Below are 25,417 nucleotides of genomic sequence, written 5' to 3'. Positions count from 1 at the left end.
TAAGAAAAAAACCCAACTGGCACTGCCTAGGCTAAGACGGCTGTAAAGAACTCAAAACCATCTCTTCAATGTCTTCAGTGTATAAAAGTTCTTTATATCATTCAAACATCGAGCGGCTGTGCCGCTCTGTAGGGAAGTATACGTTTTTAGAAGGAACATATTTTGCAGATTACAGAAGGTACATCATGAATGAACCTGTGCTCTGTCCCACAGAATTGTGTCTCTGACAGAGACGTTAGATAATTGCGTGCCTGTGCGGTGTGTAAAACGTCCTCTTGGAACCTCCCTGAGTCACCTGGAGAGTATCCGGGAGGAGCATGCGTATGATATGTTGCACCCACAAAGCAGCCATGTCACATCATAAGGCTTACGTTTCTTAATCACCAAAGCAGAGAAGTCATTATAGAGCAAAAGCTTGGATTCGTTGTAGATTACAGTGTCATCTCCTTGACTAGCACGACATACCGCATCCATCAACCTTTTTTTCTCCCCAAATGTGTGAAAACACAGCAGCAGAGGCCTAGGCTTGTTGGCCGCATTTGTTGCCCAAACCCGTTTCTCCAACTCGCTTATTATCTTTTTTAAGAGGTTGTTAGACTTTTCATCATGCCCAAACAAAACCTAATTCTTGGAGAGGTTTTCCATACGATCTACGATGCTTGTGGTGCCTTTTTTGATATCAGGGAAGAATCACACAACACACAGCATGGAGCAATGTTCTATTTCGGTTTATTGCAGGCAACAGACAAATATATATACACTTTGGAAAGAAAGTCCGACCTAAAGCTGTTTCCTGTTTGGATAAGAAGATATTCTAGCCAGAGATGTGTGAGCCAAGATACTTTCTGTATACCTTACGTACTAATATTATAAATATTCTATAGACACTGAACAGACAAAGGAATGTGTGTGAACTGGTGTGAGAACCATCTTAACACTAACAGAGGTAATGTCTAATTTATCTTAATTTTGTAATCTAGTGTACCAGTGTAGATGCAGCCACCTCGCGAATCCAAAATGGTGCTTTTTGCATCTTTAGCTCAAAAGTACATGGACATCAAAGACAGCTGTTTTCATGTATGTGACTGCTAGATGCTGTTATGGTACAGAAATCATGCAACAACCAATCTGCATGATGATGTACTCAATAACCTTCACAACCTCAGCTTGCTGCGACCTCAGCTTCAAAGACCAGGCCCGCAGTCCCCTTTGCAAAAGTATGTGCGCTGCTGAAAAAAAGAGACACTCCTCCTTTAGAGCAGGGGACAAGACTTTCTTGAAAACAGCAGGGGCCAAACTGTCCCATTTCATCAGAGAGGCGAAGCCACCAAGAGAATACGGGGCCACGTCCAGGACAGCGGAGACACCCGGCGCACTTGGCAGGGCATCCAGGCGATCTACAGGACAACTTCACCTGCCATCTCAATGTCCCTCCGTCTAGCCCTCACCCACCTGGACACTAAGGACACATATGTACGAACGCTGTTCATAGACTTCAGTTCAGCATTCAATACAATCATCCTTCGGCACCTGATCGAGAAGTTGAGCCTACTGGGCCTGAACACCTCCCTCTGCAACTGGATCCTAGACTTCCTGACTGGGAGACCTCAGTCAGTACGGATCGGAAACAGCCAGAGGTGGCAAAAGTATACACATTTATTAATTAAGTAGAAGTACAGATACTCATGTAAATACTCGGGTAAAAGTTGAAATACTGATTATACCTTTTTACTTAAGTGAAAGTAAAGAAGTCTTGGCTCTGACATGTACTTAAGTAAAAAAGTAGTTATTACTTCTACCTGTTTTAGCTGTTAACTGGACCTCAGATCATATTAATATTTGATAGATAGATAGATAGATAGATAGATAGATAGATAGATAGATAGATAGATAGATAGATAGATAGATAGATAGATAGATAGATAGATAGATAGATAGAACTTTATTGTCATTGCATAGCACAGGTACACAGCAACGAAATGCAGTTTGGCATCCACCAGAAGTGCAAAAAAAAGCAATCGTGCAAATAGTGCAGATAAACATGTAGCATTTGTACAGCATGTGATATGTATGTAAGCATATGTACAGTAATTAAATATAAAGGCTATAACAGTGCAGAGACGTGTGGACATCATTAAGAGAGTTTTCTATGTTTCCACACGGACAGTTAATAAATTGATCCCGGAGAAACTGCACCTCTTCAAGTCAAGAAGCTTTCATATATAATCATAGACATTTTACAGATTTGAATGATGTATTGTTTTTATCTGTACGATCAATAAAGACAATCATTTAAGTTTCTTTCGCCATTATGAGGGAAAAACCCACAAAACGCCACCCAGAGGGTAAATTGTGTAAAACATGGCGGATTTGGTGTTTGATTTGAGACTTGGCGCATAAATAAAACAAAGTTTACTGATTAAAAATATTTTTTAATGGAGTTTATTTATTTATTTTATATCTAAGTAAAGAAAGGACGTCGTGGATAAATGTATTTTGTGTTTTGCTGGAGGTTTTAATTTTGCCTCTTTTAAATACTTTTAAAAAAATGGTAAAAACAGAAATGCGCGCTGAATTGATAGCGTTATTAACATTTAGTGGCGTTTAAAATAATTAGAATTTTGACAGCCTTATATATATATATAAACATTTTGTGTCCAGACCACATATAGAACACAAGCAGAGAAAAGATGATGATCATGAATGTGTCTGTTCTCAGTCATGTTCTCATCACTGACTCCCTCTGTCTCATCCACGTTAACCCCAGACTTCTTACTGCCTTCTGCCTGCTGATTCTTATCTTTGTAAAGAGTGAGGGTCAGGACTTTATACACCAGCGGATTGAAAAAGACAGGAAATCGGTTGTTCGGCAGAAATCGGCGCGCAGTGAAAAGAAAAAAAATTATATTTCACCAAATCAATGAATTAAAACTAAAGTAACGATCCGGTTTTAAAAACGTAAGAAGTAAAAAGTACAGATATTTGTGTAAAAATTTAATGAGTAAAAGTAAAAAGTTGATACCAGAAAAATCTACTTAAGTACAGTAACGAAGTATTTGTACTTCGTTACTTCCCACCTCTGGAAACAGCATCTCCAGCACTACCACACTGAGCACTGGGACCCCTCAGGGCTGTGTGCTCAGCCCACTGCTGTTCACACCCCTCACACACACTCTTCATACACGCACCTCACACACTCCACTTTCTTACCAACAGCAAAGAGGTTCTGAAGCATTTGGGCCTCACATACAGATTTTTTTCAATTCAATTCAATTCATGTTTATTTGTATTGCGCTTTTAGCAATGAACATTGTCTCAAAGCATCTTTACACAGATAATGTGGTGATTAAACGTAAATATGTTCTTTGTAAGTAAGTTTGTCCCTGATGAGCGACTGTGGCAAGGAAAAACTCCCTGATATGGCATAAGGAAGAAACCTTGAGAGGAACCAGACTGAAGCAATCAGACTCCTAAACACACAGAACTGAACTGGAACTGAAACTCACACACTCAATCAACTGTGTTACTGAAACTCAAACACACACTCAATACTCATTTACACATCATGTCTTTAGCACGATCCAAATGATTTTATATTCATATTATACTGTTTACATGCTGTTTATGTTTACAAGTACCCTCTTGTTTACAGTTCTATTATTGCACATTGTACTGAATAACAGGTTTACTGAAGGTGCTATTATGTTTTTTTGTGTATTTGTTCTACACTGTCTTTTGTCTGCACTGTTTGCACTTAGTTGCACACGATGCACTTTATGTGGCGAGGACACTTACTGTGTTTTGTATGTAGCTCTGTTTTCTGTATGTAGCTCTATGTTCTATTATGTGGCTCTGTGTTGTGTATGTAGCTCTATATTATGTTATGTACAGTAGCTCTGTGATCTATGAGGTTCTGTTTTGTGTATCTAGCCGTAGGTTCTGTTATGTAGCTCTGTGTTCTGTTTGTAGCTCTATATTCTGTATGTAGCTCTGTGTTGTGTATGTAGCTCTGTGTTGTGTATGTAGCTTTATATTCTGTTATGTAGCTCTGTGTTGTGTATGTAGCTCTATATTCTGTATGTAGCTCTGTGTTGTGTATGTAGCTCTGTGTTGTGTATGTAGCTTTATATTCTGTTATGTAGCTCTGTGTTGTGTATGTAGCTCTGTGTTGTGTATGTAGCTCTGTGTTGTGTATGTAGCTCTATATTCTGTATGTAGCTCAGTGTTGTGTATGTAGCTTTATATTCTGTTATGTAGCTCTGTGTTCTGTATGTAGCTCTGTGTTGTGTATGTAGCTCTGTGTTGTGTATGTAGCTCTGTGTTGTGTATGTAGCTCTGTATTCTGTATGTAGCTCAGTGTTGTGTATGTAGCTTTATATTCTGTTATGTAGCTCTGTGTTGTGTATGTAGCTCTGTGTTGTGTATGTAGCTCTATATTCTGTATGTAGCTCTGTGTTCTGTATGTAGCTCTGTGTTGTGTATGTAGCTCTGTATTCTGTATGTAGCTCAGTGTTGTGTATGTAGCTTTATATTCTGTTATGTAGCTCTGTGTTGTGTATGTAGCTCTGTGTTGTGTATGTAGCTCTATATTCTGTATGTAGCTCTGTGTTGTGTATGTAGCTCAGTGTTGTGTAGGTAGCTTTATATTCTGTTATGTAGCTCTGTGTTGTGTATGTAGCTCTGTGTTCTGTATGTAGCTCTGTGTTGTGTATGTAGCTCTGTATTCTGTATGTAGCTCAGTGTTGTGTATGTAGCTTTATATTCTGTTATGTAGCTCTGTGTTGTGTATGTAGCTCTATATTCTGTATGTAGCTCTGTGTTGTGTATGTAGCTCAGTGTTGTGTAGGTAGCTTTATATTCTGTTATGTAGCTCTGTGTTGTGTATGTAGCTCTGTGTTGTGTAGGTAGCTCTGTGTTGTGTATGTAGCTCAGTGTTGTGTATGTAGCTTTATATTCTGTTATGTAGCTCTGTGTTGTGTATGTAGCTCAGTGTTGTGTATGTAGCTTTATATTCTGTTATGTAGCTCTGTGTTGTGTATGTAGCTCTGTGTTGTGTATGTAGCTCTATATTCTGTATGTAGCTCTGTGTTGTGTATGTAGCTCTGTGTTGTGTATGTAGCTCTATATTCTGTATGTAGCTCTGTGTTGTGTATGTAGCTCAGTGTTGTGTATGTAGCTCTATATTCTGTTATGTAGCTCTGTGTTGTGTATGTAGCTCTATATTCTGTATGTAGCTCTGTGTTGTGTATGTAGCTCAGTGTTGTGTATGTAGCTTTATATTCTGTTATGTAGCTCTGTGTTGTGTATGTAGCTCTGTGTTGTGTATGTAGCTCTGTGTTGTGTATGTAGCTCAGTGTTGTGTATGTAGCTTTATATTCTGTTATGTAGCTCTGTGTTGTGTATGTAGCTCTGTGTTGTGTATGTAGCTCTATATTCTGTGTGTAGCTCTGTGTTGTGTATGTAGCTCTATATTCTGTGTGTAGCTCTGTGTTGTGTATGTAGCTTTATATTCTGTTATGTAGCTCTGTGTTGTGTATGTAGCTCTGTGTTGTGTATGTAGCTCTATATTCTGTGTGTAGCTCTGTGTTGTGTATGTAGCAGTATATTCTGTGTGTAGCTCTGTGTTGTGTATGTAGCTCTATATTCTGTGTGTAGCTCTGTGTTGTGTATGTAGCAGTATATTCTGTGTGTAGCTCTGTGTTGTGTATGTAGCTCTATATTCTGTGTGTAGCTCTGTGTTGTGTATGTAGCTCTATATTCTGTGTGTAGCTCTGTGTTGTGTATGTAGCTCTATATTCTGTGTGTAGCTCTGTGTTGTGTATGTAGCAGTATATTCTGTGTGTAGCTCTGTGTTGTGTATGTAGCAGTATATTCTGTGTGTAGCTCTGTGTTGTGTATGTAGCAGTATATTCTGTTATGTGGCTTCTGTTAACTTTTTGGATTTAATTATTTTTTAGTTCCAAAATGATGAAGAGAAAGAATTCAGACCCACCAGAACCCAGCTGTGTGTCCATGAAGACCGACAATTCAATGGATCATCCACTTTTCTTTAGTGATCGCAAAGGTCCTACCGATATTAGGTGTGTATAGTGAGATGTTTTTATATGGCAGTGCTGCATCTCTCAGACTGGCAGTGAGATGATCTGATCTGAGATGTGCTTTATTTATTCACAGAACACAAAAGAAGAAATTCTACAGAAATCAAGTAGAGTCCATATTCAAGGTGTGTCTTATATATATATATATATATATATATATATATATATATATATATATATATATATATATATATATATATATATATATATATATATATATATATTACGAGAGGTTTAGAGGTTTATATAATAATTTATAACAACCAAATTCAATGTTAAGAGACATTTTTATTACTACTGATAATTTGATCTGTTATTGTGTTTCTGTCCAGGATGTGGAAAAGAAAGTCTTTACATTGTTAAAAATTGAGCTGAAGAGGTTTAAGAAACTTCTGAGTCCAGATTACCCAGCATGCACTGAGGGGGAGATGGAGGATGAGGAGGATCTTCACAGTGTCAGAGAGGGAGCGCTGAAGATCACACTGCACGTCCTGAAGAACATGAACCACACAGATCTCGCTGACACACTGCACGAAAGTAAGAATTCTGGATTATCAATCTAACACTGACCCACACTTACACCACTCTGATGCTGAACTCTGGATTTATTATTGTTCAGAAGGTGTTGATTATTGTGTTTATTGAGTTTATCTATTGTATTGAGTTTTCTATAACAGCAATTCTGATCATTTATTTTGGTGGAAACTGATAAAATGACCTTTTGGAAAATAAATATTTTACATAAATATTTTCTTTTTTTTTTCATTATTAGAGCTGTATCCAGTCATTGCAGTTGAGCAAACATTTAAATCCAGCCTGAGAGAGAAGTTTAAAAGAGTTAATGAAGGAATCTCACAACATGGAAGTTTAGCACTTCTGAATGAGATCTACACAGAGCTCTACATCACAGAGGGTTGGAGTGGAGACGTTAATAAAGAACATGAGGTGAGACAGATTGAGACACTGTCCAGGAGACCAGCCACACAGGAGACACCCATCAAATGTAACAATTTTTTTAAAGACAAGTCCATCAGAAGTGTGCTGACTAAAGGAGTTGCTGGAATTGGAAAAACAGTCTCTGTGCAGAAGTTCATTCTGGACTGGGCTGAAGGAAAAGCAAATCAGAACATCACCTTCATGTTTCCACTTTCCTTTAGAGAGCTGAATCTGATGAAGCAGAAACATCTCAGTCTGATGGATCTTCTTCATCAATTTTTCCAGAAATAAGAAAACTAGAATTAATAGACTGTGACTCCTACAAAGTGGTGTTGATCTTTGATGGTCTGGATGAGTGTCGACTTCCTCTAAATTTCTACAACAATGAGATACTGAGTGATGTAACAGAATCAGCCTCAGTGGATGTGCTGCTGACGAACCTTATCAAGGGGAATCTGCTTTCCTCTGCACAACTCTGGATCACCTCTCGTCCAGCAGCAGCCAATCAGATCCCTCCTGAGTGTGTAGACCAGGTAACAGAGATACGAGGGTTCAGTGATCCTCAGAAAGAGGAGTACTTCAGGAAGAAGATCAGTGATCAGAGCCTGTTTAATAAAATAATCACACACATGAAGTCTTCAAGAAGCCTCCACATCATGTGCCACATCCCAGTCTTCTGCTGGATCTCAGCCACTGTTCTAGAGAGAATGTTGGGTGAAGCAGAAAGTGGAGAGATCCCCAAGACTCTGACTCAAATGTTCACACACTTTCTGATCTTTCAGATCAAACACAAGGGCCAAAAGTACCATCAGAAATGTGATGCTGATCCTCAGCAGACCAGAGAGAGCATCCTGGCATTGGGAAAACTGGCTTTCCACCAGCTGGAGAAAGGAAACCTGATCTTCTATGAGGAAGACCTGAAAGAGTGTGGCATTGATGTCAGAGAAGCTTCAGTGTACTCAGGAGTGTGTACTCAGATCTTCAGAGAGGAATTTGGGCTTCACCTGGAGAAGATTTTCAGCTTTGTACATCTGAGTGTTCAGGAGTTTCTGGCTGCTTTTTACACGTTTTACTCCTTTATCACTAGAAATCTAACAAAACAACAAACCACTGATCTGTCTGAACTTTTTATCAAATCAAACATGTCTGAGTTCCTCAGGAGTGCAGTGGAAAAGGCCTTACAGAGTGAGAATGGACACCTGGACCTGTTTCTCCGCTTCCTTCTGGGTCTCTCCCTGGAGTCGAATCAGACTCTCTTACGAGGTTTAATGCCACAGACAGGAAGTAGCTCTCGCAGCAAACAGGAAACAGTCGAGTACATCAAAGAGAAGATCAGAGAGAATCCATATCCAGAGAAATCCATCAATCTGTTCCACTGTCTAAATGAACTGAATAATCATTCTCTAGAGCAGGAAGTTCAGCAGTACCTAAACAGAGAATATTACTGTAGTCTCAGTGGAACCAGACTCTCTCCTGCTCAGTGGTCTGCTCTGGTGTTTGTGTTACTAAATTCAGAACAGAAGCTGGATGTGTTTGAATTGAGAAAATATGATCCGTCAGATGAATGTTTTTTAAAGTTGCTGCCGGTGGTCAAAGCCTCCAGAAAAGCCGAGTGAGTATTTTATATATAAATCTACTAATTTGTATGTTTTCTTTTGTTTGTTCGTGAATTTTTTCCCTTTTAGCATTGAAGCCAGACATAAATAGGTTTTTGAATCAAGTTTGAGAACTAACACAGAGGCACCTAGAGCAAGTCATATGTATATGCATGCCACAAGCTGACCACAGAAAAAGTGAGCACCCCATTTATTAACCATGGGACATAAGGAACAGCTGGGGGACCAATATGCAACTTATTAGGTCAATTGGCAACATGATTGGGTATAAAAAGATCCTCTCAGTGTGGCAGTGTCTCTCAGAAGTCAAGATGGGCAGAGGATCACCAATTCCCCCCAATGCTGCGGCAAAAAATAGTGGAGCAATAACAGAAAGGATTTTCTCATAGAAAAATTGCAAAGAGTTTGAAGGTATCATCATCTACAGTGCGTAATATCATCCAAAGATTCAGAGAATCCTAAAATACACGAGCCAGCAGCCAGAGCAAAGCAGGACAGCCAATACAATCAAGGGGCATGGCAAACAGAGCAATATAGGCAGAGCAAAAACATAAAACCAAAATCCAAACCAGGTACCTAAAGAGGCAGAGCGAGGAACGAGACACTGCATTGCAACGCTCTGGGAATGCACCTGTGTTGTCCAAGCGCTGAAATAATGTGTGTAATCTGTCAAAATTGGATGAAGGCTGTCACCGGCAGACTGACGTCACGAACAGGAAGGATAAAATGCACATAAAGTGAAGCCGGTGCCAGATTTTGTAAAAGGGATGGAAGTGCTACAGGGACACTGGCAGTGTGGCATAGAGATGCAGCGCCTCATTCCCTCAGGGAACTAGGGTTACATACATAAACTAGACACCTTCCCTTTCAGGACACTCGAGCTGTGTTGCAACGCTTTGAAAACGAATGTCCAATCAGGCCAGACTGACTAGTCCCTGACTACTGTGTATGGGCACAGCTAGGTCAAAGAACAGATGGGCCAGGAGTGCCACTGAGGTCCAGGTTGTAGAACTGGACAAAGGTCAGCGGTGTGGACCAGCCTGCAGCGTTGCAGATGTCTTAGAGGGGTACTCGGGAGCCCCAAGCCTTAGAGGCTGCCACACTCTGGGTTGAGTGTGCACTGACCACGAATGGAGCGGGAAGAGGACTCATAAGAGGATGCAATGGCATCAATGATCCCATCTGCTCAAGGTCTGCTTTTGGAGGAAGGCCTCTCCTTGGAGGGCCGTAGCAGACGAGCAGTTGGTTATACTTCCTCCAGGTACCCGTCCTGTGGATGTAAGTTCAGTGCTTGCACCGGGCACAGCCGGTCAGTTTCTCCTGGTCTGGGGTCTGAAACGGAGGGGGGTAGAATGCCTGTAGGAATAGGAATGCTGTCTTAAGCGGCTCAAATGGGGGCTCAGACAGAGCCTTCAACACAATGGCCGGGTCCTACCCAAGCACTTTAGGTCACACCAAGGGCCTCAGCCTCCAGGTGTTATGAAGAAAACACATAATAAGAGGGTTTCTGCCTAGAGACTGCCCCGCCACCGGGCATGATATGCCGAAATGGCGGATGTGTAGACTTTTAGGGTGGACAGAGCCAACCCTTTGAAAAAATCTCCCAGGGAGGGTGCTCAAAGAGGGCTACCAGGGGGGTGAACTGTGGTTTGCCCAGCCACCTTAGAGCCACCAGGAGGAGACAGACTCCTTCCCAGCGAACTCTCTCTAGAACTCCCAGAAGCAGCACGATGGGGGGAAAGGCATACAGGCGAACAGGCCCGAGATGCGAACAGACCCACCTGGGCTTGAATTTCTCTAAAAATCTGCTCCACCACATGAGGATGGAGCTGCCGTTCCCTGGGTCTCAACCCTCAACTCGACAAGGTGTCTGCTGCTTCGTTTAACTGGCCTGGGATGTAAGCTGCTCCCATGGAGAGGAGCTTCCCCTGGGTCCCCATGGGTCCTGAGCCACCACTGGGGGGTCTCATGTACAGAAGGCAAAGTACAATAACACTGGATGCAGCTGCCATGAGCCCTAACAGTTTCTGAAACTGTGCATAGTGGTTGAATCCCATATGACCCTGAGATAGGTGGCTCTCTGCCAGGCTACCAGGTAGTCTCTTAAGGCTACCTTATCAGTCTCTCATGACTGACCTTTGGTACACCTAGAAACCTAGAGCCGGGGCTATGCCCTGGTGCAGCTCTAGTGGCCTTGAGAGAGGCAGCGAGTCCTCCTGGTCCGCAACGATGCCCGGGTGGAAACCGAGAAGGGAGCTTGCTGGAACTAGCCATGCACTGAAGCACATTTTGTGGCAGGGTTAACGAACCAGGTCCCTGAGGGGGCTGGCGTGGGACGGACACAGAGAAAAGCGCTGCTACACGACCTCCAGCCACCCCTTAGAATGTCCTGTCAGGACGTTTTGGACAAAGCCCTCTTTTTGAAGATGACAGTCCTTAGCTCTGTCAACTCATGGGGCTTCCGACCCGAGCGCCATGCCAGATCCCCTTAAAGAGGGAAGAGCTTGTCGCGATGCTTCGTTTCTGCACCTCCCATTGGGAGATAGCTGGCCAGCGTATACTTCAGCCCGGGGCATCAACCCTGACACAGAGGTTGTGACGTAGGTGTGGGAGTGAGAGCACCCCCTCGAGGAGTGCTCTCCGAGAGTGAAGCGTTTACATAGAAATGCAAGCAGCATGTGCGTGGCGCAAAATGCACAGATCAAGCACAGAATGTGCAGAGAATCTGTGCCGAATGTGTGCAGCCAGCTCCCTAGGGAATCACCTTCAGCCCTGCATTGCATTTTGACTTCTAGAGTGCACATCAAGAACGCCCTGCCCTTTCACCACTGAGATAGAAAATAGAAAGCACGTCTATCAGAATGAGGCATTTGGAGGGGAAGCTCTATCAGATCCGAGTGTCTGAGTAATTCCATTTCTCACAGAAGTTAATTTGCAAGATTTATTTTGCTGAAAGAGGAAGTGGATTATGTTTGTGTGTTTGAGATCAGTATTCTGATATTTCATGTTTTCTCTTTCAGTCTGCATCTGTGTAAACTGACAGAGGAAAGCTGTAAAACTTTGTCCTCAGTTCTCAGCTCAAACTCCTCCAGACTGAGAGAACTGGACCTGAGTAACAATTATCACTTGCTGGATTCAGGAGTGACGCTGATCTCTGCTGGACTGGAGTCTCCACAATGTAAACTAGAGACACTGAAGTAAGATCTCTCTCTCTTTCATTCTTTATCTCTATAACACACATAAACAAACACAAAAACACAAACGCATTGTGTTTTATTTATTAAACGTTTAGTAATGTTAAGCCAAAATTCAGATTTTCCTTATACTCACAAAGAGAAGTTGCCAAATGCTCAACACAATGGACCATTTTTGCTCATTGGTTGTGCCAGACCATTCTCAGCAACAGTTATGGACTCATTTAGATAGAGTTTAGAAATTAAATAAATTTATCAAAGGGCATGAGAGATGGTAGAATTCATGGTTTTATGTGTGATTCCTTGAGTTTCAATTAATGAAACTAATAAATGAATTTAATTAATTAATTTTAAAGAAACAACAGTGAGTAGACACCTTTCCTGACATATTTACAATCTTATTAGCTTAGTCTGAAGCTGATTAGTTTCTAGTGGGTGTAAAAGAAATGTGTCCTTTTTTTTAGAAAACTCAGTCTGACAGAACTAAAAGTTCCTCTTTTTCATTGTTTATGTTTCACATTGGTGATATACAGTAGATCTGAATTTACATTCTTTTCTTTACTATAAAAGTATTTTACTAAACTCTCACATCATAAGCACATGATGCCTTTAGACTTTCTCAGTTGAACTTTCCCAGAGCTGCGGAAAACAATTGAATATTTTATCTTTTCTCATCCAGGTTGTGTGATTGTGAGCTGACAGAGGAAAGCTGTAGAACTCTGTCCTCAGTTCTCAGCTCAAACTCCTCCAGACTGAGAGAACTGAACCTGAGTAACAATAACCTGCAGGATTCAGGAGTGACGCTGCTCTCTGCTGGACTGGAGACTCCACACTGCACACTGGAGATACTGAGGTACACACACCCACACACACACACACACACACACACACACACACACACACACACACACACACACACACACACACACACACTGGAGACTCCACACTGTACACTGGAGATACTGAGGTACACACACACACACACACACACACACACACACACACACACACACACACACACACACACACACACACACTGGAGATACTGAGGTACACACACCCACACACACACACACTGGAGATACTGAGGTACACACACCCACACACACACACACACACACACACACACACACACACACACACACACACACACACACACACACACACACACACACTGGAGACTCCACACTGTACACTGGAGATACTGAGGTACACACACACACACACACACACACACACACACACACACACACACACACACACACACACACACACTGGAGACTCCACACTGTACACTGGAGATACTGAGGTACACACACACACACACACACACACACACACACACACACTGGAGACTCCACACTGTACACTGGAGATACTGAGGTACACACACCCACACACACACACGCGCACACACACACACACACACACACACACACACACACACACACACACACACACACACCCACACACACACACACTGGAGACTTCACACTGTACACTGGAGATACTGAGGTACACACACCCACGCACACACACACACACACACACACACACACACACACACACACACACACACACACACACTGGAGACTCCACACTGTACACTGGAGATACTGAGGTACACACACACACACACACACACACACACACACACACACACACACACACACACACACTGGAGACTCCACACTGTACACTGGAGATACTGAGGTACACACACACACACACACACACACACACACACACACACACACACACACACTGGAGACTCCACACTGTACACTGGAGATACTGAGGTCAGATCAGCACTTTATTAATAAAGATTATACAGAGACATGATTACATGTTATTGTGTTATTATGTGTGAGTGTGTGTGCCCAATAATATATATATATATATAAAAATTATAACATATGTGATATTGTTGAATTGATTTTAATTTAGCTGTGCACTTAACAAAAAAACATAAATGCTCTACATTTCCTTTCCAGTCTGCGTGTGTGTAATCTGACAGAGAAAAGCTGTAAAACTCTGTCCTCAGTTCTCAGCTCAAACTCCTCCAGACTGAGAGAACTGAACCTGAGTGACAATAACCTGCAGGATTCAGGAGTGACGCTGCTCTCTGCTGGACTGGAGTCTCCACACTGTACACTGGAGATACTGAGGTACACACCACATGCACACACACCACACAGTGCCCTCTAATTGCCATCAGGTATTACATCATTATGCAAAAATACCTGATGGCCATTAGAGGGCACTGTTCGTTCATGTCAGCTGTGCAGTCATGTCTCCGGTTCTTTGAATGCAAGATTCTTGTGTAGTCTGAGTATCGAGTCAATACAAAGTAAACTATTAACTGAATCAACACTAACATATTAAAAGTCTGTGGACATAGCGATGTCAATGGAGGCTGTATGTAGAGAATCACAGAACCTAAGCAATTTATTGAAATTAAATGCCATGTCCCTGTCATCGGAATAGTCCAAGCACAAATGTTACAGTTGTGGAAAGTCTAACCATATCCAAAATGAATGTTTTTACAAAGACCAACTGTGTCACAATTGTGGTTAGAAAGGCCACATTGCAGGAATGTGTAAATGTAATAAGACAGAAGGGAAAATAACCAGAATGACAGTAAAAGTAAAAAGAAAAGGACAGACAAAGAAAAGACCAATTCATCAAGTGGATGCTAACATGGAAAAGAGTGATGAAGAGACAAACTCTGACACGGATGCCGAACTGACACTACACAAAGTGACAGCAACACTGCACAATTCCCTGAGCACAATGAAAAGGGAAACTGATTCATTGTCATCCGTTACAAAAGTACAAAAAAGATTGAGGGACTGCTAATTGAGATGGAAGTGAATACTGGTGCAGCGGTCTCTATTTTCTCAAGTGAACTGTACAGAGATAAATTGAGCCATGTTCAACTACCCCCTTTAAACGTTGTTCTCAAGACATATACAGGCAAAGCTTTTTAAATTAAATTTAATTCAGTTCATTTTTATTTGTATTGCGCTTTTAACAATGAACATTGTCTCAGAGCAGCTTTACAAAGATAATGTGGTGATAAAAAATGTATATGTTTTTTATGTTAGTTTGTCCCTGATGAACAAGCTAGTGGTGACTGAAGGTGTCATCAAAGTGTGTGTCAAGCTAAACAGACTAAGCATATGTTTGAACTTGTATATTGTTTGAGAAAATGCAGCTCCTCTGTTGAGGCGAGAATTGCTTTGCAGAATTTGTCTAGACTGGCGTGAGATCAAAACTGTAAGAGCAGTACACTATGCTAAGGAGGGCACATTGGACAGTGTTCTAAAAAGGTATGCCAAAACATTCAAAGAAAATGTAGGGACATTTAATGGGTATACTGCTACCTTAAATCCAAAGCCAGGAACGCAACCGAGATTTTTGTCAAGCATGAGTGGTACTGTGTGCCATGAGACCCAATTTTGAAGAAGAAATTGTTCGCTTGCTGAAACAAGGAATCATTTCACCTGTGTGATTCAGTGAATGGGCAACCTCTATTGTGCCTGTAATCAAAAAGGGTGCTAATGTCAGGATCTTTGGTGATGTCAAAATAATGGTGAACCCAGCTCTGTGTGCAGAATATTATCCATTACTGTGAATCACAGATTTATTTGCTTCACTGGCTTGGGACAAAGATTTAGCAATCCTGGTCTTTTCACGTGCCTACCTATCTGCCTACCCAGATTCCTGTGCATAAAGATTCACGTAAATTCCTTACCATCACAACCCACAAAGGGATGTTTAGATTTACCATTTACTCTTTGGCACCACGTCTGCGCCAGCGATATTCCAATTCCATGGGCTACCATTTTTTCATTGCTTTTTGGACGATATCCTGGTCACAGGAAAAGACGGAGGCTGTGCTGAGTCGGCTGGAGAAATGTTCATTGTCAATGTCAAAAGTTCACTGTAATGTTTGGGACTTGTGATTGATGCATCAGGGCTTCACAAGTCCCCAGACGAAGAGGCACCAGCTCCTGTTAACGCTAACCAACTCCGATCCTTTCTGGGACTGGTTAATTATTATGCAAAATTTGTGCCAAATCTAGCCACAGTTCATCAACCCATTAATGCAATGCTACACTTATTCTTCTTTTGGCTGCTCCTAGTAGGGGTCGCCACAGTGGATCACCAGTCTCCATACTACTCTGTCCTCTACATCTGCCTCTTTCAAACCATCCACCTGCATGTCTTCTTTAACCACATCCATAAACCTCCACATTGGTCTTCCTCTTTTCCTGCTTCCTGGTAGCTCCATCCTCAGCATTCTCCTACCGATATACCCCATGTCTCTCCTCTGCACATGGCCAAATCATCTCAGTCGGGCCTCTCTCACTTTGCCCAAAAACGTCCTATATGCGCTGTCTCTAATAAACTAATTTCTAATCCTGTCCAATCATCATCACTCCCAAAAAAAAAGCTCAACATCTTCAGCTCTGCTACCTCCAGCTCCACCTCCTGTCTTTTACTCAATGCCACTGTCTCTAATCCATACAACATCTCAGGTCTCACCACAGTCCTATAAACTTTCCCTTTCACTCTCACAGATACTCTTCTATCACAAATCACTCCTGCAATCCCTCTACTCCACCCACTCCACCCTGCCTGCACTCTTTTCTTCACTTCTCTAACACACTCACTCCCCATTACTTTTTTCATAACACCTTATTCCTTTCCCTTTATATTCCCTTTAAATTCCATTCCTTTTTATGCTTGAATGCAGCACAGTGGCAAAAAGAATTTCACTGCATGTTGTACTTTGTATGTACTTGTACGTGGCAAATAAAATTTGATTTGGTTTTATTTGACTTTGCACTGTTGATCCCAGGTACCTAAACACCTCCACCTTCACCACCTCTTCTCCCTTCAAATGCACCACTCCAAAATGCCACTCCAAGGGCTCCCTCTCATTCACACACATGTACTCTGTCTTACTCCTACTGACTTTCATTCCCCTCTATTTCTCAGGCATCCTCTCACCTTCCAAAATGTTGTTGCCCAACCTGGTTAAAAACTTCACTGTAATCTTTCCTGAAAATTTCCATGCTTCACCCTCTTAATCGCTGCTCTCACTTCCTCCTTACTAATTCTATCCACTTTCGGCTTCACTATCTCCACACCATCCAACCTTCTTTCTCTCTCTCAGTTTCCTCATTCATCAGCTGCTCAAAATACTCCCTCCATCTTCTCAACACACTCTCCTCACTAGTCAACACATTTCCATCTCCATCCTTTATTGCTCTAACTTGCACTAAAGGAACTCAGGAACAACCCCAACAACACAACAAATGATGATCTGTGGCAGAAGCTATGCAACCACGGATGCTCCGAGAACCAGGCCCCCAGACCACGGCGTCGCCTGCAGGAGATGGACGAAGGAGGGGGAATTCGAAAGCGCTATGTGAGGAAGCGAAGCACGGAAAATGAGCGGTGACTACTGCTAGGCTAAAAGCTAAGCCACGCCAGCCTGATCTACCATCTCTCCTGCTGGCAAACGTCTGCTCCCTGGAAATTAAATTGGACTACATCAGACTAACAAGCTACACGGCCTGAGTACAGACACTGCTGCGTATTTTTGTTCTCTGAAATGTGGCTGAGCAGCACAGTATCGGACAGTGCAATTCAGCTGGATGCACTAGCCGCGTTGCAGCTCTGTGCAGTAAGACTCCCAGCTGCGGTCTATGTGTTTACATCAATGGTGTAAGAACTCTGTCCCCTTTTTTATTTACCCCGGGAATTCACCACCGCTATTGTGCTCGAAGTGTACAATTAAGTTTGTCATGTTTATTTATATTGCACTTTTCACAACAGACATTGTATTAAAGCAGCTTTACAAAAAATCAACAGTCAAGGTGAATGGTGTGCATTTATCCCTGATGAGCAGCCGTGGCGACTGTGGCAAGGAAAAACTCTCTTAGATGTTATGAGGAAATAACCTTGAGAGGAACCAGACTCAAAAGGGGAACCCATCCTCATTTGGGTGACATCAAGAGTTTGATCATAAATCTTTCAACAGTACAGAACACTGGAGAGTGAGAACTAACATGAGTACTGGAGTATAAGATTATAAGTGATGATCTTTCTACAGTCTTTTAGAGTCATTTGTGGTTATAAAACTAGGAGCTACTGAGCAACTCATAAAATAGCTTAATATTTGAGATCATCACAGATCCAACACCAGCTTCTTCATGCCAGAGCCTTTAAACACTCAAGGAGGTCCAATGTATAAACTCCACATTAAGTGGGATCCAATTGGCACTAGTACGTCTCTAGATGGTTTACAATGTTTGAAGGCATCTTCTTCTTTAAATGTCCATAATCTACATGAGGTGGGATGTGACTAGAGCTGGAGCAACCTCAGGATGCCTCAGGGTGGGTAGAGAAAGAGAAGCAGTGGAGAGGAATTAGCGTAGCTGCTGTTCATGATATTAACAGCACAAGTTGATAATGTGCATGTGATCAGATGTTCTGGAGCATATTTCCTAAGGGAAGCATGTATATTGTGAAAAGCAGGGGTCCTAGAACTGAACCTTGTGGCACACCATAATTTACTAGCATTAACCTGGATATCTCTCTATTTAAATCTACGAAATAGTAACGATCGGACAGGTAGGATTTAAACCAGCTTAATGCCTGTCCCTGAATGCCGATGTAATTTTGTAAGTGATCCAGGAGAAGATCATGATCTATAGTGTCGAACGCAGCACTAAGATCTAGTAAAACTAACAGCGAGATGAAGCCTTGATAAAAACAGGTCATTAGTGATTTTAACTAGAGCAGTTTCTGTGCTATGATGGAGCCTGAAACCTGACTGAAACTCCTCAAAAGATATTGTTCTCTTGTAAGTAGGAACAGATGGAGAGTAAATGTTATGTATATAATGATTTTATCAGTATTTTGAATAGAAGACATGTTTTCTATCTTGCAGGATGATTAACTGCAGGATTACAGATGAAGGATGTTCTGCTCTGACTTCAGCTCTGAGGGTAAATTCCTCATCACAACTCAGAGAACTGAATCTGAATCTAAATATAACCAGAGAATCAGGGGTGAAGCTGCTCAATGATCTGGTGAAGGATCCACACTGTAACCTCAAGAAGCTATAGTGAGTTACTCTTTACACACACACACACACACACACACACACACTCGCACACGCGCACACGCGCACACACGCACACACGCACACACACACACACACACACACACACACACACACACACACACACACACTCACACACAGTTTTGCAGTGTGTGTGTGTGTGTGTGTGTGTGTGTGTGTGTGTGTGTGTGTGTGCTGCTCATTATATTGTTGGTGTAACTCTGATTAAGCCACTGTGATTAACACTGTGTGTTATTCTGTTCTTTTCTAGTTGTTCCTCCACACCGGAATAATGTATGATGTTTTTCTGCTCGACAAAGAAATCAATCATTTTTTAGGTACATTTTTCATTCTCTATAAAACACTGATTCTGGTTTGAATCTTTCACTGTGGTTTTACCCCAAAACTAATATCATGTTGTATAAAACTAACACCTTTTTGAGTGTATTTTAAAAGAAGTAGCTGAGTCTTTACTGTGAACATCTCAGCTCACGTCTCTGTGAACTCTCCTCATCACATCATTTCCTCTGACTGCACCTATCACCCAAAGCTAAACAACTGAGAAGCTGCTGAATTTCATCACAGAGTCTCAGATAAACACAATCTGCATTTGAGTGTTAATTTACGAGAGAAAAACACTGAATGAGCTCAGCTATAAACACTGTATTTTTAATACTGTATAAACTTGTACATAAACATCCAACTTTAATAACTGAACCTGTTTCAATTCTTTATTATGAAGAAAGTGTTGTGTGTGTGCACTTTATATTTACTGGTGATTTAATACATTATGATCACATGATAAATTCTTTACAGTGTATGGAGTATAATATAGAACTCTTAAAGTCCAGATCAAACACAACAGTAGCAAAAACAATGTCAACACCTGATGTGTTCTTATATTTTTATCAGTGTGTTATTGTATTCTTGTGTATGTTGTTTTATTACACATTATTTCTGAAGCTCTTTATTTATCTGTTATCATAAAGGAAATCAAATAAAATTATGAAGAAACATAAAAATAGTCGTTTTTTGTTTCTGACCAAACATCAGGTTGAAACATCTTCATGAGAGAAGTTTTGTTGTATCAGTTTCTCTTACAGTAAAACTGATGTTGTTTCTATGGAAACGTCGACACCAATTGAGTGAAGAGTAAATAAAAGTATATATTCAGTGTTTGTAAATATTTGATAAACATGTATAAAGCTTCATCCTGACATTACACTCTTTATCTGAAGAAGTCCCACACTTCAGTTTCTACAACATCAACAATTTTATGATTCATAATCTGCTCATTAGTGTAACATCAACACAATTCTGATCCTTTTAGTTTATTTTTCTTCTTTTACTGCAAATTACAGCGTCTTATAACATGTTTATAAAAATATAACCGTTCCCCCTAACACACATAATCACACAGACACTGGGAATGTAAACTCACTATAAAGTGTGTGTGTGTGTACAGTATATTACACACTGCTCACTGCTGCACGCGCTCAGATCGTGCTCAGAGTGAGGAGGGTGCAGTGTGTATCATGTGAGATTAAACACCCCCTGCTGGTGACTGGTGGAACTGCACTGATCCTCGAGCGGTGTTTCTCTGCTCACACAATGACGCTCAATTCCATTCAGTGACTTCATAATAAATGCACTACTGAGTGTAGGAGGACAGGAGGACGTTCCTCTTTATAGAAAACAACACTTCCGGTTTGGTCGCTACATAGCTTTGTGTTTAATATTCTAATTTGATCTGATTTGATATTTGTGCAGTGCTGTTATAGTTTCTGTAGAAGTTCAACAGTTAAAGTTTATGCAATTTAATTATCACAAATATTGTAATGTTATTTAAGAATATTTGGAATATTTATTACACATGAGCTCTAAAACTCCACCAGATCATCATCAGGTTTTCACCTCTCGACTTTTAGCCTTCAGATTATAATTCAGTGTAGAAATAAAAATCTGTAAATAAAAAGTAAACAACAGAAACACAATATTATTTCTGTTCCTCTCTGGGTGCATTTAAACTACTTCCTGTACATAGAGGTCATTTCAGGTGAAGGTTAATCTGGGAGATGAGGCTGGAGTTCAGTCTGTAGTTTTCATTTTCATGGATTTCAGAACAGACAGTTTCATGTCTCACACTTGATTAGAATCCGTGGTGTTACACTGAGATCCTGCAGATCTGATGCAGATTTGATCTCCGTTTTGACTACAATTTTCTTTTCCCCCACATTTTGCACTGATCTGAAAATCATTATTTTGGCTCCTTCATGAATACATAAATAGATTTATAAACATTTATGGTATTTTGCAAAAACCTTTATTCAGAGTAACTTATATCTGAGCAGTTGAGGTTTAAGGGCCTTGCTCAAAGGCCCAGCAGCAACATCTCGCTGGTGCTTGGAATTGAACTTGTGACATGCAGATCCAGAGTCCATTTCCTTAACTACTGTTCTACCTCCTCCTTCCTTTATAGATGTACATGAAAACTTGATTATGAATATGTGAGATATGCAACAGTACCTGAGAAAATACATAAATACTTCCCAGTGTGTATCCAGATAATGCACAGGTATATAAAGATAAAAGATATGAACAGGTTTATACAGACATAAAATACATTAATGTACAATTAAATACATTTATATAGAGAGGATCAAAAATATAATCGAATGGAGCAGAAGTGTCAGGTGATCTTCTGAGCTGATCTGATCTTTCAGAAAATAATTTCACTTTCAAGTGACCAGCAGGTGGTGCAAGTCTTGGAGTTACACTTTGTGACCAGCAGGTGGTGCAAATGGTGCAGTATACTTTGTGACCAGCAGGTGGTGCAAGTATTGCAGTTACACTTTGTGACCAGCGGAAGGTGCAGATGATGCAGTTTCAGGCTGTGACCAGCAGATAGCAGATACTCAAAGTGAAAGTAAAAGTCAGAGCCGCCATTTAGAGCGGAACATAAGGGTCTACAGGAGAAAAGCAGGAGAAAAGCAGGAGAAAAGCAGGAGAAAAACGGTAAGTAAAGTGAAATGTAAGAGTATAAAAGGTGAAAGTTATAAATATTAGTGAGATCAAGAACAGTGCTGCTGTATTTGAATGATGTTGATTTGGTGTGATATGAAGCGGATTTTTCTCTGTAAGTGAACTGTTCCATCACACACGGTTCTAGAACCCACACACACTGTGCGCGTGATGAAGTGTTTTATTAGATTTATTATCATCATCATAAAAACCCAGCCATTATGGATGCACAAGCCAGTGCACTCTTAGTGCCGGTCCCAAGCCCGGGTAAATGGGGAGGGTTGCGTTAGGAAGGGCATCCAGCGTAAAACATGTGCCAAATCAAATATGTGGATCACAAATGAGAATTTCATACCGGATCGGTCGAGGCCCGGGTTAACAACGACCGCCACAGGTATCGTTAGCCGACAGGGTACCGGTGGAAATTGGGCTACTGTTGGCCGAAGGAGGAGGAGGAGAGGAGGAAGACGTCTATGGAGACGGCAGGGAAAGGAGCAGTGTAGGAGAGTAGAGGTTCGGGTTGGTACTTTAAATGTTGGTACTATGACTGGTAAAGGGAGAGAGGTAGCTGATATGATGGAGAGGAGAAAGGTAGATGTGTTGTGTGTTCAGGAGACCAAGTGGAAAGGGAGTAAGAGCAGGAACATTGGAGGTGGGTTTAAACTGTTTTATCATGGTGTGGATGGAAAGAGAAATGGTGTAGGGGTGATTCTGAAGGAAGAGTACAGTAAGAGTGTAGTGGAGGTGAAGAGAGTTTCTGATAGGGTGATGATCGTGAAGGTGGAAGTTGAAGGGATGATGATAAATGTCATCAGTGCCTATGCTCCCCAAGTTGGCTGTGAGATGGAGGAGAAGGAAAAATTCTGGAGTGAATTAGATGAAGTGGTAGATGGTGTACCTAGAAAAGAACGATTTGTGATTGGGGCAGACTTTAATGGGCATGTAGGTGAAGGGAACAGAGGTGATGAGGAGGTGATGGTAGGTATGGTTTTAAGGAGAGGAATGTGGAAGGGCAAATGGTGGTAGATTTTGCTAAAAGGATGGAAATGGCAGTGGTGAACACGTATTTTAAGAAGAAGGAGGATCATATGGTGACGTATAAGAGTGGAGGAAGGTGCACACAGGTGGACTATGTGCTATGCAGGAGATGCAACCTGAAGGAGATTGGAGACTGTAAGGTGTTGGCAGGGGACAGTGTAGCTAGACAGCATCGGATGGTGGTCTGTAGGATGGTTTTGGAGGCGAAGAAGAAGAGGAGGAGAGTGAGGACTGAAAGAAGAATAAGATGGTGGAAACTTAAGGAGGAAGAGTGTAGTGTGAGGTACAGGGAAGAGGTCAGACAGGGGCTCAGTGGTGGTGAAGAGGTGTTGGATGATTGGGCAACTACTGCAGGAGTGATGAGGGAGGCAGCTGGAAAAGTACTTGGTGTGACATCTGGAAATAGAAAGCAAAACTAGGAGACATGGTGGTGGAATGAGGAAGTGCAGGTGCATTAGGGGAAAGAGGTTGGCAAAACAGAAGTGGGATAGACAGAGTGATGAGAAAAGTAGGCAGGAGTACAAGGAGATGCGGCAGCAGGTAAAGAGGGATGTTGCGAAAGCCAAGGAAAAGGCATATGAGGAGCTGTATGAGAGGTTGGACACTAAGGAAGGAGAAAAGGATTTATACCGATTGGCCAGGCAGAGGGACCGAGCTGGGAAGGATGTACTGCAAGTTAGAGCAGTAAAGGATGGAGAGGGAAATGTCTTGACTAGTGAGGAGAGTGTGTTGAGAAGGTGGAGGGAGTATTTTGAGCAGCTGATGAATGAGGAAAATCAGATAGAGAGAAGGTTGGACGATGTGGGGTTGGTGAAGCAGGATGTAGATAGGATTAGTAAGGAGGAAGTGAGAGCAGCGATTAAGAGGATGAAGAGTGGAAAGTCAGTTGGACCAGATGACATACCGGTGGAAGCGTGGAGATGTTTAGGAGAGATGCAGTGGAGTTTTTGACCAGGTTGTTTAACAGGATTTTGGAAGGTGAGAAGATGCCTGAGGAATGAAAAAGAAGTGTGCTGGTACCGATCTTCAAGCATAAAGGAGATGTGCAGTCTTGCAGTAACTACAGGGGAATTAAGTTGATCAGTCACACCATGAAGTTATGGGAAAGAGTAGTGGAAGCCAGCAGTGAAGTGTGCAGTAGGTACGACAGACTGGTTCAGGGTGAAGGTTGGACTGCATCAAGGATCAGCCCTGAGCCCTTTCCTGTTTGCAGTGGTGATGGACAGGTTGACAGACGAGGTCAGACAGGAGTCTCCCTGGACTATGATGTTTGTGGATGATATTGTGATTTGTGGTGAGAGTAGGGAGCAGGTTGAGAAGAGCCTGGAGAGGTGGAGATATGCGTTGGTGAGAAGGGGAATGAGAGTCAGTAGGAGTAAGACAGAGTACATGTGTGTGAATGAGAGGGAGGGCAGTGGAGTGATGCAGTTGCAGGGAGAAGAGGTGGAGAAGGTGGAGGAGTTCAGGTACCTGGGGTCAACAGTGCAAAGTAATGGAGATTGTGTTAGAGAAGTAAAGAAAAGAGTGCAGGCAGGGTGGAGTGGGTGGAGAAGAGTGATAGCAGGAGTGATTTGTGATAGTAGAGTATCTGCGAGAATGAAAGGGAAAGTTTATAGGACTGTGGTGAGACCTGCGATGTTGTATGGATTAGAGACAGTGGCATTGAGTAAAAGACAGGAGGTGGAGCTGGAGGTAGCAGAGCTGAAGATGTTGAGGTTTTCGTTGGGAGTGACGAGGATGGACAAGATTAGAAATGAGTTTAATAAAGGAACAGCGCATATAGGATGTTTTGGTGACAAGGTGAGGGAGGCGAGATTGAGATGGTTTGGACATGTGCAAAGGAGGGACATGAATTATATTGGTAGAAGAATGCTGAGGATGGAGCCACCAGGTAGGAGGAAAAGAGGAAGGCCAAGGAGGAGGTTTATGGATGTGGCGAGGGAAGACATGCAGGTAGTTGGTGTGAAAGAGGCAGATGTAGAGGACAGGGTGGTATGGAGACGGATGATCCGCTGTGGCGCCCCCTAATGGGAGCAGCCGAAAGAAGAAGAAGAAGAATTATCATCATCATAAAAACACTACACACTGCTCATAGAATAAAGAAATAAAAGCTTTCAACTCATGTCACATTTAAACCTGTGAACATCAGTTCCAGCACTAAAGGTTTCTTCCTAAAGTCACAGCTGCATATAAACAGGAAGTGAAGCGCAGCGCCACCATGTGACACAGAGAAACATAAAGAACACAGAGAGACTCCCAATCTACAGCTGTGTTCCACATTTCACTAGATTTCACTCAGCTTTCTCTTTTCTACACCACATTTTACACTCGGTCTCTACTACATGCTGGATCTCTGTACACACTGTGCATAAG

The 25,417-nt window shown here is 41.8% G+C and overlaps 1 pseudogene across 1 annotated transcript; it reads left to right on the top strand.

The window, feature by feature from the left end:
* Nucleotides 1-5,921: 5,921 nt before the first annotated feature.
* On the top strand, nt 5,922-20,007 carry LOC310737882 (NLR family CARD domain-containing protein 3-like; annotated as a pseudogene). The gene is made up of 9 exons (XR_014538215.1): nt 5,922-6,080; nt 6,175-6,223; nt 6,431-6,635; nt 6,871-8,646; nt 11,671-11,847; nt 12,524-12,697; nt 13,839-14,012; nt 18,812-18,988; nt 19,257-20,007. The product of XR_014538215.1 is annotated as an NLR family CARD domain-containing protein 3-like (transcript).
* The last annotated feature ends 5,410 nt before the right edge of the window (nt 20,008-25,417 follow it).

Source organism: Silurus aristotelis (assembly GCF_946808225.1).
Source record: "Silurus aristotelis genome assembly, chromosome: 15".
NCBI lineage: Eukaryota > Metazoa > Chordata > Actinopteri > Siluriformes > Siluridae > Silurus > Silurus aristotelis.
This window is presented reverse-complemented; position numbering and strand designations above follow the sequence as displayed.